The sequence below is a fragment of the Camelus ferus genome, chromosome 10 (genome assembly GCF_009834535.1).
Source record: "Camelus ferus isolate YT-003-E chromosome 10, BCGSAC_Cfer_1.0, whole genome shotgun sequence".
NCBI lineage: Eukaryota > Metazoa > Chordata > Mammalia > Artiodactyla > Camelidae > Camelus > Camelus ferus.
This window is the reverse complement of record NC_045705.1, coordinates 22408148-22424502: the sequence shown is the minus strand read 5'-3', so window position 1 is coordinate 22424502 and position 16355 is coordinate 22408148.

The window sequence follows — 16355 nt, the reverse complement described above, 5'->3', positions numbered from 1 at the left end:
AGCCTTCGCAAGTGTTCCAGAACAAGATTAAACCAAGAAGAGAATTAGGTTCCCCTCCCTTTTCTTGGAAATATCTTGCCACTGGGCCATGCTCACTGGGAATTAAATAAGTCATCAAAAGGAGATCAGAAATAGATTTCTCAGTAGGGGTTCTAGATGTCAGCAAATGGATTTATGGGAAATGGATTAGGTTTGGCAAATTCTAAATTGTGATATGGCGAGTGTGTAATATATCTGTGCAAATAACCCTTCTTTTTCATCTTCTCCATCTCCAGTTGGAACGCCTCCTCCTCAGTGTCCTGCTTCAATTGTCCTTCCTTACTTTACCTAAATACTCTTCCAGCTTGAAGCTAGTGGATTGGAAAGGGGGAGGGGCAGATAAACAATACGTATTGTACTGTATGCTTGATATATGTGATAGCATTTATATTCCTGCTTTAAGTGGCATATAATTTGGCGAAGCCTAAATAGGAGGGCATTGCTACATTTATAAACCTTTTGAGCCTCAGTTCCTCATCTGTCAAAATGGGACAAAGCTTCCCTCTCCCCTTCCTCACCAAAGTGAAATATCTTCAGAGGGGCTGCCAAGGTGGCTGACAACCTTGCAGGGACTTGTCCCTTTGCAAGTGAATGAAAACCTAGCTGAAATGTAAATGTTCCCTGGGAGTTCTTCCCACTGTCAAATAAGCTTTTATGATTCATCAGTTCAAATGTATTAGTCAGATTAGGAGGCCCAAAAGGATACAGAGCACAGAGTGGGTGGGTTTGGATGGAGCAGGATGAAGCCAGAGAAAGGTCTGCATAGATGCTGCAGGCGAGGACATGGGAGAGGCATGAGCCTGCAAATCCTGGGGAATCTCAGGGGCAGATTAAATGCTGGCAGGGAAGGAATGGCAACAGAGGAGGGACCCCTACTTTGCCATCTCGGGACCATTGGGTCCGGTGCTTTTTCTACTGGAACCCTTCTGTGTCCGTGAGGCATCATGATGTGTCAAACAGAACAGTGTCACGGAGACAGACTGAGCACTTCTCGTCACCCATGACCCTCAGTCTCCTTTTCTACCAAACAGGAGGATTGCTGTGAGAGCATAAATAAGACGAGTCTGTGTGGGGCGGGGTTGGGCAGTCAGTCTGCCTTCTCCTCCAAGGGGCTGCTTCAGACCAGGCTGTCATTCTGGGGTTGGGCCTCTCCTGACTCCGAGGACTGGAAGGCAGAGAAGGGACAGCGAAGCTGGGACCTGATAGCCCCACTCACATGCAGACTTGGGGAGTGGGAGGTGCAATAAAAGAAGCAACCTTTCATGTTTATTTGGTGCCGAGAACTTTAAAGATACTATTTCATGGAATCTTTCAACAACCAACCGAAGTAGGCACTCTTTTGAGTCCCATTTTATAGCACAGAAATGGCAGCACCACAAGGGTTAAGTAATTTCCTCAAAGCCCCAAGGGGTGGGGTAATCAGGACAGAGTAGTGGCGACAGGGACCATATGGCCCAGAAAGTCTTAAATATTTACCTTCCGGTCCTTTACAGAAAAGGTATGTTAATGCTGCCACACAGAACAGAGTACTGACCCCGAGCTTCTCTCTCCCCTGACTGTGCTCTATTTTTCTTCAAAGCTCTCATCCTTACTCATGTTATATATGCATTGTACACACAGGTATATGAGTATATATATAGAAATATATATACATGCACATACATACAAAGTATATACGTATGTACATGTGTGTATATATACACGTACCTACATACGGTGCATTATCTCACACCTGCCCTGTCATCTTACTCATCACTCTACCCCGTGTGCCTAAAACACCAACCTGCTCCAGTCAGCACTCAGTACACCCTGGTTGAATGAAGGAGTGAACTAATTTTAGCTGCTTTTAACAATTTCTTTTGCATTCCTCTGTTACGGACTGAATGTTTGTGATTCCCCAGATCCCTATGTTGAAATCCTAACCCCCTCATCCCCACCCCGTGATGGTATTAGCAGGTGGGGCTTCCAGGGAGCTGTCATGAATGGGATGGGCACCCTGATCAAACAGGCTCCCGAGAGCTCTCTCACCCTCTCTGCCATGTGAAAACCCAACCTGAAAACCCAGAAGAGGGCTCTCACCAGAACCTGATCCTGCTGGCCCCCTCATCTCTGGTGTCCAGGCTCCAGAACTCTGAGAAATAAACCACTGTTTACAAGCCGCCAGCCCACAGCGCTCAGTTCCAGCAGCCTCAGCCAAGGCCCCTGATGGCCTCTCACCACCAGACTGTTCTGGATGAAGGGAGGGGTTTCCGATACACCTTTATGAACACATCCAGGATTGAGGCCCCTCCAGAAGGGAGGGACCCACACTCTCCCCTAAATAAATGATGCCCTTCAGCTCTGCCCCTCACCTTGGATGGCTTCCCCTTCCAATGAGCTCATCCTCCTGGTTTCCTGCCTCCGTGGCCTCCGGACACAGGTGAACGGGGACACACAGCTGCACTGCCAGCCAGCACCAAAGGCAGGGAAATTTGTGCAATTTCCTCAGGAACACATGAGGAGAGCGCCATTCATAAAGAAGAGGAAAGAGGCGGGGCTGGTGCCTGGCTCCTGGAGGGTAGCCAGCCGCCTCTCCACCTTTCCGTGAAGCTTTGCTTGGCGGCTGAGGTTCTCGGGTTCACCCGGGAACCTTTGCATCTGATACACCTGGGACTCAGCCCGAGACGCTCAGTCTCCTTTTTCTAGCTAGTGCTTGAGCTGACAGGCCTATTACAGTTGTAGCCAGTCCCCAAATTACCCACATTTCTCTTGGGGGCACAGAGAAAATGTAGTTTCTTTGTCCGTATCTACTCGGATTTTTTTTCACAGGCTGCTGCTGCTGGGCAAAACAATGTCTAGTCCAGTCCTGTCAACTCAGTTCGATGCCAGTTTTTAGAAGTCATGGTTAGCCTCTTTAGTAAAACAGACAAATAAATAACAAACCTCTCAGTGTCTCACCCTGCCCGCTCCTCTCTGAGAGTGCTTGGGCGTGTGGAGAAGGACTGTGGTCGCAAGCATGGCAGCAGGTGGAGGGGGTGGCCTCAGTCTCCTTCCACTGGGTCTGCTGAGGGTGACTGTCCATGCCTGGCCCCAGGTGGTGGCCAGGGAAGCCCGTGGCTGGTGGACTGTCACCTGGCCCGACTCTTGGCTTGGTCAGGTCCTGGGCTTATTCCGTGCCTGGATGGACCCCACCTTGGTTCTCACCTTGCAGGCCTGCCAGATTTTCCATCCAGCCCCTCGTCTACAGAGCCAAGAACCAAGGCGTATCAATTTTACCTCAAATCTTTTGTTTCCTTTCATCATGATTCTTCTATGGGAAATTTCAGACATACGCTATTTCAGACAGTGTCCTGATCAGAAACAAATGTTACACTCAAAAGGCATTTAGCTGAAGAGAACTGAATGAAAGGGGTAAAGAAAGTGTGATCAGGGTTCATAGAACCGGGGTGGGGGGCAGTGTGGCACCCAGGGATTAGCAATACTGGGAGCTGTTACCACCCTTTGGCCTGAAGCGGCAGAGACTATTGAGAAGGGAACCTGTGAGAAAAGAGCTGACCAACGGGAGCTGTCATCAGATTCAGGGGCCAGTGTACTAGGGCCTGTGGCCAAATCTGGTCTGCCACCTGTTTTTGTAAATAAAGCTTTATTGGAATGCAGTGGTGCTCATTCATTTGCATGTTGACTGTAGCTGCTTTCTGCTTCAATAGCAGAGTTAAATAGTGGTGATAGAGAATGCATTGTCCACAAAGCCTAAAATATTTACTGTCTGGCTCATTACAGCAGCAGTATGCTGACCACTGCTATTATGGGCTGCATTGTGTCCCCCCTAAATTGCACATGTTGAAGTCTTAAACCCCACTATCCCAGAATGTAACTGTATTTGGAGAGAAGGTCTTTAAAGAGGTAGTAAGTTAAAATGAGGTCATTCGAATGGGCCCTAATCCTATACGACTGGTGTCCTTCTAAGAAGAGGAAATACGGACACAGGGATGTACAGAGGAAGGCCATGTGAAGACACAGGGAGAAGGCAGCCACCTGCAAGCCAAGGAGAGAGGCCTCAGAAGAAACCAACCCTGCCAACACCCTGATCTCAGACTTCTAGCTTCCAGACCTAGAAGTGAACAGATTTCTGCCTTTTAAGCCGCCCAGCCTGTGGTCATTTGTTATGGCAGCCCTAGCACACTAATGCCACCACGACAGGAGAATAGAGCTATTCGGACCTCAGGGAGGCAGAGAGGAAAAGAGGGGAAATAAATGCCCTGACTGCTGTCTTCTCCCACTGCTGATTTGCTGATGGTGGCCCCCAGTGGCTGAACCCACCCAGAAACCGGCGAACACAGAAGTCTGGGGGATTCCATCTATCAAGATTGGCCTCTTAGGGCACAGAGCAATGCAAAGAAGAACAGAGAACAGATCTAGAGGCAAAAAGCAGAATAACCAGCACATACAAGAAAAAGTAGAGAGAATGGTGTAATGAATCCCCATGTACCATCACTCTGCTTTAACAATTACCAACATTTCCCATTATTTCATTTATATCTTCCCACTTTTTTTTTCTGGAGTATTTTAAAGAAAACCCTAGGAATCAGATCATTTCACCCAAGGGTAGGTCAATATGCATCTGTAATATATAAGAAATTCTTAAAAACATGACAACAATGCCTTATCATACCTAATAAAATTATCATACCTATAATAATATCACATCTAATCAAAAAAAAATCCTACCTAATAAAATTAACAAAAATTCCTTAATAGCACCATCCCATCCTAGTCTGGATTTAAACTTCCCCGTAGTCTCAAAAAATGTCCTTTAATAGTTGGTTTGTTCCAATCAGGAGCCAAAATTCATACATCACAATTATTTTTTTGGAAAAACTGGGTCATTTGTCCTGTTGTAGAGTTTCTCCCATTCTGGGTTTGCCTGATGGAATCATTGTATTGTTGGTTAACTTGTTCCCATGTCCCCTGAATTTCCTGTAAGCTGATTGTGAGATTTAAAGGCTTGGCTAGGCTCAGGCTCAGTATCCATGGGTGGTGCCGGCTATTGCATCACATCACGGGAAGAGAATGCCTGCTTCTCTCGCTTTCTCCGATGTTGAGAATGATTGCTGGGTTCAGATATGTCAGCCCGATCTCTCCACTAACAAGTTTCCTATCGACTTTTTATCTAATTATGTTAGTGTTTATTGATAATCATTGCCAAATCTATTATTTCATTCAGATTTGCAAAATGGTGAAGTATTAGTCAGGGTTTTCCAAAGAAACATAGTCGATTAGGGAATTTATTATGCGGAATTGGTCCGTGTGATTATGGGGGCTGGGAAGTTCCATGATCTACCATCTGCAAACTGGAGACCCTGGAAAGCTCTGTCATTGTCGTTCAGTCTGAGCCCAAGGGCCTGAGACCCACAGGAGCTGGTAGTGTAAATCCCAATCTGAGGGCAGGAGGAAACCAGTGTCCCAGCCCAAGCAGTCAGGCAGCAGAAGCAATGAATTCTTCCTTCCTCTGCTTTTTTTGTTTTATTCAAGCCCTCCATGAACTGGATGAGGCCCTCCCCAATGCAGACTCAGTCTACTGATTCAAGTGTTAATCTCATCCAGAAAGCGTCTCACAGACACATCCAGAAATAATGTTCAGCCCTAGTCTCTGAGCACCCTACGGCCTGGTCAAGTCAACACATAAAATTAATCATCACAAGTGATTTTCTAAATCTTTCACTCCTTCTGCATGTATTAGGTAGCATTCTTCTATAAAGAAGAAATTCAGCTCATCAGCTATTTAGTGCCCCTGAAGTATAATTTTCATAGCAAAGACTGAATAGATACATAATTCTTTTTCTTGATCAACTTTCAGACTGAATTGGTGAACTGGCTACAAATGACTTTTTTTTTGTATCATGAAGAACTCATGGTTCAGAAAATATTTGTATGTTTAAATCCATTGCAGTCAGTATTTCTTTTGATGCCTAAATTGCCCCATCTTCAGCCAGTGGGAGCCCCTTCATCTTGGCTTCTGTGTCCTTTTGACATGAGGCCATTAGTGTTTGCTTTTTCACATAACAAGATGTCCCAGGCCCGTGGTGTGTATTCTTTCTCCAGACTGGTAATCAGTCATTTTCCCAGGAAGCCCTACGTCTTGGCCCAGGTTCAGTAGAAGGCTGAGGCAAAAACATACACGCTAACATTTAACTGGGAAGAGTGCAGTTCCAGGGAAACAAGGACGGTGAATAAAGGAAGTGAGACAGCTAGGGGAGATGGAGTATGAGGAGCGGGGCATCCCCATAGTTTCACAGAAAACACGACCAGTTGCTTGACTGGACAGAACCTCCTGAGACAGGAGGTGTGAAACTACGGTACATCCGAACAGCCTGCTGATGGGGGAGGAAGGGAGAAAGTTCATCTTCTGTATTTTCCCCATTTGCTCTCTCTCACACGCTATGACCCCCTCTGCACCCCAGAGTTGTGTTTCTTGGCTCCCATCACAGCTGTAGAGGAAGCCAGAGTCTCCACGTGTCCAGACCAGTCAGGGTGGGGTGAAGGCAGCCTCTCCCTGCCAGTCACTGCGATGCATGGGGATTCCTCAGTGTGTGCTGGGGGCAGTGGTCGTGGGCACAGCTTTACAACCAGGACAACAGTATGAGTTGTCAGGGCTGCGCTGGCCAGGAAGCAAGGCAAGCGTGCAAGGTGCATTGATATAAATGGGCTAAGGAGATGTGCGCTAGGACACTAACTGGGTCTGGTACCTCCACCTCTTCTGCCTTTCAGACACACACACTATCACCCTCTTATAATAACCAGATCTCACACAAAATAAATCGTCCCCATTTCTTTCTTGAGAGGGGAAGTACAAGTCCAGTTTTTTAAAGGTAATGTTCAGTTGCAATTTCCTAAAAAGACCTAAAGATGTTTAGGAAACCAAGCCACAGTCCCCACTGCCACAGTTGGTCCAACAGTCAAAATATATATTCACCATCTCACTCCTCTACCACCTGTGACGTTCTACAGCCTCCAATTCAGTGGAATCCTTACTATTACTCGTGAAAGCATCCCTGTCTGGGTCCCCAGGCACAGTCCACCAGGATCTATAGTGGTAAGATGAAGCTAAAATTTTGCATGTCTCCTGGGAGTGAGGGTGAGAAGGCCAAGACTGCTTTCACCACGTGGCTTCTGGACCCGTGCACGTTAGCACCGTAGACTGGCTCTGGCTCAGGGTGTACACTCCACCTAGTGTTGAGGAGTCCCTGAGTTGGCCTTTTAACTGAGACTTCACCAGGCTTTTTCACCAGTTTTTGTCAGGCTGGTCCTTCCTGGCTGATGAGATATGTGGAAAACGAGTGTATCATAGTTTTTGAGCCCACTGTTTAGCATTTGCTTTGTAGTAAAATGTTTTCTCTAGTCAAGGACAATGTAGTGTAGGATATTAGGTCAATAGATCAAGCATCCTGTCAACTCTCAGATGGTGGTGCTGGAGGAGGCACTGTGGAGAGAGAACACAAACCTATATCTTGAGTCGGTGGTGACTCTGGTGAGGAAGGATGACTTTCAAAAATGGAAGGAATCTGATATGATCTACTTGCCACCAGGAGGCTAGCTGATCTTCCCACAAATGGGACCGCAATGAGGGCTCAGTCAGTTCCTGCTGATTTCATGTTAGGCATTCAGCATCGAAGCTAGGGCAGCTCTGAGGAAAAGGACTCCATGTTTTGGGACCCATGGATACCCTTCCTTCCTGCCGCCATGGCTGCTGTGTTCATGGCCCACTCTGCAAGCACTGCAGAAGCCAAGGAGAAAGGCTAGCTGATGCCAGCTAGATATTTTGTGCTTATGCTCGTAAGTCCATTCATGTACCTCTTCCCCAGACTTCCTTCTTCCTGATCTTATTCAGGATCTCTACCACCATCCATCACCATCTAAGGCCTGACAAAAGCCTGATCTGTCATCATGGGATTCTATACCACCTTACCACTGAACCAAAGAGAACATTTTACTACCAAGCAGGTATGACACATTGGGCTCAAAAAAAGATGCAGTTTTCCATGTCCCTCAACACTCAGGGATGATCAGCCTGATAAAAAGTGGTGGAATGGCCTGGTGAAATGTCAACTAAAAGGCTAGGACACTCTGCAGGATTGGGACACTGGAGGTGGTAAGTGGACTGCAGTCTTTTTCCTTCCAGGCCCCTGACCAATAAGCTAAGCCATTCACTATTGACAAGGAGTCAACACTTCCACACATTAAGCCAATGCACTGCTGGCAGTTCTGCTCACTGGGGGGTCTCCTCCATCACTATTTCTGGGGGCCAACACTAAGTAGGGCTATAATGCGGAAGGAGCCCATTTTTGGCTAGAGTCAATATTCTATTCATTCTTCTAGAGCTAAGTCCAAGTCCTACTGGGTGATTCAGAGGGATGCCAGTTTCAAGCAAGGCTCAGAGCCAAGAAGAGCTCCCCAGCTTGTCTGGGCAGGAGTACCCGCCTCCCTGACACTTGGGCTATATGACTCAGCAACTCCGGTAGTACTAAAGGCATCTGCGGCAGATCAAGATGTGGTGGGGTGTCAAACAAACTCCAGGACAAGAGATGCAGCACAGACCCCTGCAGTTCTGCAGCAAGGCTGTGCCTTGATTCTGGGCTCTATCAGAGACTAAATGCCTGACCATGGGACACCAACTGGCTATGTAACCACAAATGTTCCTTATGATCTGAGTATTATCAGAGCCAATGAGTCATAAGGTTGGGTGGATATAGCACTAATCCACCCGTATGATAAAAATGATACGTTCGGGATTTGGCCTTACCAAATCCAGACGGCACAAGTAAACGACGCGAACAGGTGGTCCAGACGCCCATGGCACCTGCCTCTTTTGCTCCAATACATCTCTCAACAGAGGAACAACAGAGGTCTATTGCTTTCCTTGCCATGTAAAAGAGAACTGCTTTTGACCTTCCTATTATTAGGGATAAAGGAGAAAATAATTTACCATGTCAACAGCCACATATCAAGTGTCAGAGATACCACAACCAGCACAGCAGCTGTGCTGCAGTTGTGGGTACCACCTGATTAAGTTTACAGTCATTCTCCACCACCACCCTCCAAGATGTGTCTGGTTTTTGCAAAGGCTAGAACAGTGAGCTGAGTAGAGATGTGATAGGAGCCACTCTCCCTACATCCTTTAAGTCTTCGATAGTAGCACTAATTTTTGTAACTCCTCTCAAAATAACATATTGCTTCTGATTTACTGTTTTGGCCAGGACAAGGAATAACTTCCACATGGCCCTTCTGAAAAAAATGGCTTTTACTCCATCAGCATGGAACCAATGTGAAGGGTTTCTTAAAGATATTCATCCCATTCATGCATTCTAAGCAAAGCTGTCATTGGGGACCAGAGAAATAAATAAGGAGTGGGTCCAGAGACTTACCCCGGCAAAAGGCAACTGGTCTCTTTGGGGAAAAATTGGAGAATGATTTCCTGTATATACTTGCATCACAGGGTTCTGCTTTAAGGGGACCCAGCCCCTCCATCTCTGGCTTAGGGGTTTGTGAACTGACTTAGATCTGAAACTGGATGAGGGACAGGTATTTTCCACTGGGGCTGCTGAAATCAGCCTCCTGCTCTCCAGCTCCCAGTACTTTTTCATTATAAAAATTGAACAACACTCTCCTTCATCTGCCTTACCACTACAAACACCAGAGTCTACCAGCCAATGCCACAAAATTCTGTGGGTCAAGGTGCCTTGAATGCCACTCTGGCCTTCTGCCAGTTACTGTGATCAGGCCTCTTGCCCCTGGTGTTAGGTGCTGCCACATGGTTTCTGCTGTTCCAGAATCCCATCATTCCTACTGATACTAGAAAGTCTAGTTTTAAGGTAATATGCTCCACTGTCAACCTGGCCTTCGAAGATGCCAGTGCACCTCTCACTACTGAAATCTCTATCACCGTAGTGAATGAGCCGTTGTCTGTGTCCTCCAGGAGCACAGAGCCCGCTAGTGGGTTCTCTAGTCTTACATCATAAGTCCATTCTCCCATTAGTATTGCCCTAAATCCTTTGGCTTCTTCAATATTTCCATCAAGGAAATTCTGACATTTTAATCTCATTTACTGCATGCCCTTGTCATGTCCAAGTTTCAAGGAACCATCCTAGGTAACTAGATTGGCTCCAAATAGCCTTGTCAAAACTGTGTGCCTCAAATCATGGGTGGTTGCTGCCTTCATACATTAGGCCCCATGTCCTGCCCCTTCTCCTACTCTAGTATCCTAAAGATCCACTCCCACGTGTGTTTCCTGATTCCTGTTGGTACCACTCAGCCAGTTCCTAGAATTTATTTTGGGTGCAGGCAATTTCCTCCTGGAGTGAGGATTATCATTCCCCGTTCAGACTGTGCTGGGATCCGACCCTGGTTATTAGCCTGGGAACAGTAAGATGAGAAGAAGAGGGTCTTAAGAACACCAAACTTTATTCTATGAGGCATTTCCTTCAGGTGAGGTCCCTGATTATTCCAGTATAGAGAAAAGGGGAGGCTCTCCTCTGATAAAAGGAACGGGACTATTTTCCCAGCCCGGGTAATTCTGAGGAGTGTTGAGATTCAAGAACCTGAAGCTCGCCCACCCAATGTCCCCATCCTATGTCTAGATCCCCACTCTTTCCCCATCAGGGCTCTGGCTTTGGTGTAACATATTTATTATGGTTGCACATTTAGTATCCTTGCAGTTCTGACCTTTATAATCAGATCCTTGGTCTGATCTTCAGCACTGCCTGGCCTGCAAGGGTAGGAGATGAAAGCGGTTTGCACAGTGCGCCATCAGGTGGCGGTGGACAGGCCTGGGCTCATGAGTTTCTTTTTTTCAGTTTCCAATGCCCTCCAAAGCAGTCACTCACGCCACAATCTTTGTAATTGTAAACACCCCCATTCATCAAGGGCAGAGTCACCTGATAATTGAACATTTCACCTCATAAACATTATCCACACGTGACAGCTTTAGTCATTATAATATCACTATTTATCAGGTGCTCCACCAACCAATAGCAATGGGAGGCTTCCTGCATTCAGGCAGGCAGACAACGCAACACCGAAGTCCCATCCTGAGGGGCTGCTTCTTAAGAGCCACTTCTAGCAACAACTGTCTTAGCTTGAGTTTGGTAGAAAATAGAATGTGGTGCAAATATTTATGCTGTAACAATTTATTGGGGCAAATGATCCCAGGAAAGCAAGAGACGTGGAAAAATGCAGAGAGGCAGGAAAGGAGGGAGAGTAATCACTAAGGGGTAATTACTGAGCTGCCTTGAGCTTTGCAAAAACAAAAAACAAAAAACACTGGTGGTTGGACATCATCACAAACTTTTTGCACATCTGAACAATCCGCCAGGAAGAAAGAAAGGCAAGTAATTTATCTAGTGGCTCCTTCTCACTTTGTATCTTTGTTTGATGTTTGTGCTAAATGGTGTTATACTCTGACACATCTAGGTGGTGTTAACTGGCCCCTCCAAACAGCTGCCGGAGAGTCCTTAACTTACATGGGTTTAATTCAGGCCGTGCACAGCTGCATTATTGTCTCCATCAGTCAGTGCTGTGGAGCACTCTCCTTACTCTAGTGGTTGTAGTAGCAGCAACAGTGACCATATCTTCACAATCACAGGAACAGCAGAAGCCTACACAGGGATGCTCTGGCCAGGAAGCACGGCAAGCGACTGAGGCCCAGAGTAAGGAGGGTAAGCAGGACTGAGCAGATCTAGGGTACACGTAAACTAGGTCAGGTGCACCCTTGGGTCCTTTAGGAAGGAAATGGCATTTAGATCACAATTCAGACACAAGACGTATTCATTGCTACAAGGTTGCTGTTGCTTCTAAACCTTTTCATTGGACAGCTAGGATGTTTTCCTCTTTTTGGGAAAGATAAATTATGAGTTCATATTGGTATTTCCAATTAAAGTGTAAGGTTACAGCATCTTAACTTATTTGCGTTTATATTTGTCTTTGTCTTTTGTGCTGAAAATCTCCATAATGGCACTGTCAAAAGTACTTTTGTCTTGATTCTACAATATGCAAGTGATAGTTTCAAAATAAAAATACTAATCATACCCCTGTCTGTGTTGGACTGCATTACTGTTCACCTATGTTTGCTGCCAGCCTCTGCAGTGCTTCTTGCTGACAGAGGATTATATATCCCTGACATTTTGAGCTCAGATTATGTGACTTTCTTTGGCCAATAAAATTAGAGTGGAATTAAGAGTGATGGTCACTTCCAGGAAGTTGTCTTCTGCCTCGGTGACTGAAAAAATATGCCAGACAGATGCTCCTCCCCTGCTTGGGTCACAGAGGAGAGATGACAGTTCAGAGCTGCAGCCAGCATACAATAAACGTGGAGCTGGGAGAAAAGAAACTTGTCGCTGAAGGCACCAGGATTTGGGTGTGTTATTACAATAGAACATAATCTAGTCCATCCTGATTGATAAACCACTAATGCAGTTTTAAGATTTCTTCATGGTTCTTTTTAGCCCTTAGGACATATCCCTTTAAGGACATAGTGTTAATGTACTGTTTTATAGAGTCATTTGCAACAACTCTTCTTTAGGTGGCTAAACCACCAGCCTAATATGCAGTTACTCTCATGAGTTTCCATTTTTCAACATTTATATATTTCCTATTCATCTTTATTTATTTTTGATTTAAAACACTTACATGGCTACAAAGTCAAAATTATACAAGTTACATGCAGTTAAGTTCCATCCCTGCCCATCTATCCTGTTCCTTCTCTCTACTTATAGGTCCCCATTTTTATTGGTTTTTGGTTTATCCTTTCATTTTTACCTTTTGACAAGATAAGCAAACATGTTTCTATATCCATATACCCTTCCTTTCTTAAATGAAAGACAGCATAACTATACACTATTCTGTAACTTGCTTTACAATATATATCCTGGAAACTATTTCACATAAGTACATAGAGATCTTTCTTATTTATTTTTACAGTTGTGTGATACTCCATGGTACTCATGCACCATAATTTATTCAACCAGTGCCCTGTTGATGGACATCTGGATTGTTTCCACCTTTTCACTATTGACAATTATTGGCAATGGATATCCTTATACTGTATCATTTTGTATTTTTTTTTCACCAGTTTACTTTTTGAGATAGATTCCTGGAAGTGGGATTGCTATGTTAGTTGAATTTGTAATTTTACTGGATGGTCTGAATTCCCCTCCATGGGGTTGTATCCTTTTGCACTTCCACCAGCAACTTATGAGAGAATCTGTTTCCTGAAAGTTTTATTAACAGAATATGCTGTTGGAGTATGGATTCCTGCCAATCTGATAGCTGAGAAATGACTTCTCAGTATAGTGCTATCTTGCATTTTTCATATTCGGAGGAAGTTGAGATCTTACCATATTTTTACACTGGGGTCCCCTGCAAACCATTCATATACTCTGCCCTTTTCTCTGTTAAGGTTGTTGGTGTTTTTCTTCTCAATTTTTAGATCTTTTTTTAACCTGTTAGGAATATTTATCTTTTGTCTAAAATATATTTGTATTTAGAGAAGGCGAATGGTATGACCCTTATACAGTGGAATTTGGGAACATCGAGCAAACTTACTAATGCGTCATCCCTTTGACCCAGCGATTACACAGACACTGGACCTGGCATTGCTGAGCTGCTGACCCGGCAGCTGCCCACCTCCGGGCTTCTTGTTACGTGAGAAAAAGAAACCCTATCAGTTACTACAATCAGTTTTTAAAATTTTGTTGTTACTTGAAGATACTTCCTACTCGAATATACACATGTTTTTCTACACATCAGACTACTGTAAATATTTATTTAAATGTCCTTCTCTTCTACTAGGCAAGTCAAGAACAGCTATTCCTTCTCTCCAACCACTATTTGTCAGGCCTCTCATTTATTTCTTACATTTCCTTTCATTGTTTTCCCTCACCACAATGTTATCCTTACCCAGCAAGGCAGCTGTAAAAATGCAGGATCTGATGCAGAGTCTAATGTGGGTGCCCCCAGGGCGTAACAGGAGTTCTCAGAGAAGCAGAAAAAGGAGGTAAGTAGTTTTTTTTTTTTTCCCTTTCTTTCTGTGGAATGAGCACTCTGAGGCTACAAGGTGGATACCTCCATACTCAGGTTAGCATGGCTGCCACAGCTCTGTGTGCCCTGGAGATGTGCAAGGAAACTGAATTGACGGGGTCTATGCGAAGGCTGGGCCCTGAGCTGGCTCAGGAGGAGGCCAGCTCAGCACCCCCTTGGCTGTGTGTCTTCTTTGGCTACCATCCCCTTGGCTATATAAATGGTATATCTTCTCTCCCTGACCTCCGGGGAGCTCATATATTTCAAGAGCCTGGTGCTTTGGCTCAGTTCACGGCTATGCTTATCATTTCACACGGAGGATTCCAGATTCAGCACTAACACCCACAGACTCGGCCCTATAGAAATAAAAGCACTGGTATCCAAGGATTTATATTCTAGGATATTTATTGCCGCATCGTTTGTAGTGGCCAAAAAAAATGGAAACACCATAAATGCCCATCAGCAGGGCCCGTGAATGATGGTACAGTCAAACAATGGGGCATTGTGCTGCTCTTATAAAATTAGTTAGAGTGAGCCCTGTTGACCTGGAGAGATGGCAGTGATAGACTATTCTGCAAACGCTACTGCAGTGAAGTGTGTGCTGTGTTCCACTTTTCCTATTTACATATTTTAAATAACCAGAAAACTTCCTTTGTATCTGCATATTTGTTTATATTTATTTTGTGTATGTTGGGCCTCAGTTTCTTCATGTGTAAAATGAAGATAACATTAGTACTTCCTTCATAAAGTTGTTGTGAGGATTAAATGAGCTACAGCTGGAAATGTGGTTAAATCAATAATGCCTCCCTTGTCGTAAGCCTTAAGTGTCTGCCGTTATTATTACTACTGTTGTTTTTTTCAATGAACATAGAGACAGATGCAGAGAGATGTTCTCAGGCGGTTAAGTCTGGTTGTAGTGTGGGAAGGAGAAAGTCGGGAGAAAGAGAAACTGATTTTCCAAAATGCAAATACTATTTATAGTAAACATTAAAGCAAAACTGTAGACATTAATAGTCTAAGTTATATCTATAATGTTATAAGGAATGAGAAAGAACTATATATGTGTTTGGAAAAAATTTAAAATACTGATTTAATTAGGTGACTAAAGTAGAGGCAGTTTTTCTCTTAGGTCCCCCAGTTATTTCAGTGTTGCTCTTCCTATCAACTGTTTTTAAAAAGGGCCTCGAATAGCGCAGCGCCTGGCACACAGGTGCTCAATGAATGGTGGCTACTGCTAAAACAACTTTATTACAAGAACCACCTCGCTAACGGCTTCCCACCCTTGAGTCCCTTCCCGAACACCTCCTTGCAGGAGCCCTCACTGACCCCCTCTCTCCTGCACGGCATATCTGCTGACTGTTCCTGTTTGCAGACCTGTTTTAGTCCTGCAACACTAAGCCAGCAGGAACCATGATTGAAACGGTTGCTAATGATTGAGCTGCAGAAGGTGGGTGTGCCTGGCCCTAAGCTCCTGTGCCTCAGGACACTGCAACCTCATCTCTGCAGGGGACAGGCGAGGGAGAGCCTGATTTGTCTTTTTGACACGACACAGAGCCAATTTTCCAGATTGGAGCTCCAACCCCAGCGGAGTCTCTCGGGGGAGAATAAAATTTTGGTGTCAGATCATCTTTTCCCATTTCCCCAGATGGGGCAGGCCAAGCTCTAGGGATGTAGACAAGGAGAAGTGCAGGCCAGGGGTGAGAGGGGCGGTGGAGGATGGAACAGTGAATGTTGGCCATGGGACCAGCACAGTGGGACCTGCAGTTTGCTCTGTTAGTCTTCTTGCCTTCAGTTGTACTGGAAATTCAGACTGGCCATAACCATGAAGGCACAGTGTGACTCACTAGAGTTTTACCTCCCCTCCCAGGGAGAAGCGAGGACTTCTTTTTCTCAAAAAAGTAACTGCATGCTTCATATTATAATCTGGAAGAGGATATAAAAGGAAGGTCCGAAGGATCTGAGGGATTCGAGGCGTGAGATGTGTTGGGTACATCTTAGGGACCTCCTCGGATTCTCTTCACTTCACCTGCTTTCTCAGACTCTTGGCTCTACCTGCAGCCTGGCCCCTCACCTGATTGCACTGTCTTGGCCATCACTTCCCTGCAGGCTTCCCAAGGCTGACCAAACGCACACAGAATCCCTGGTTCCTCCCAGCACTTCTGGACTCAGATACAATACCACACACAGGATCTGGCCTCCCAAAGAGCTCTCAGAGGGGCTCAAATGAAGCAGCTTGGAAATGTGCAGGTATTCACGCCACTCCATGT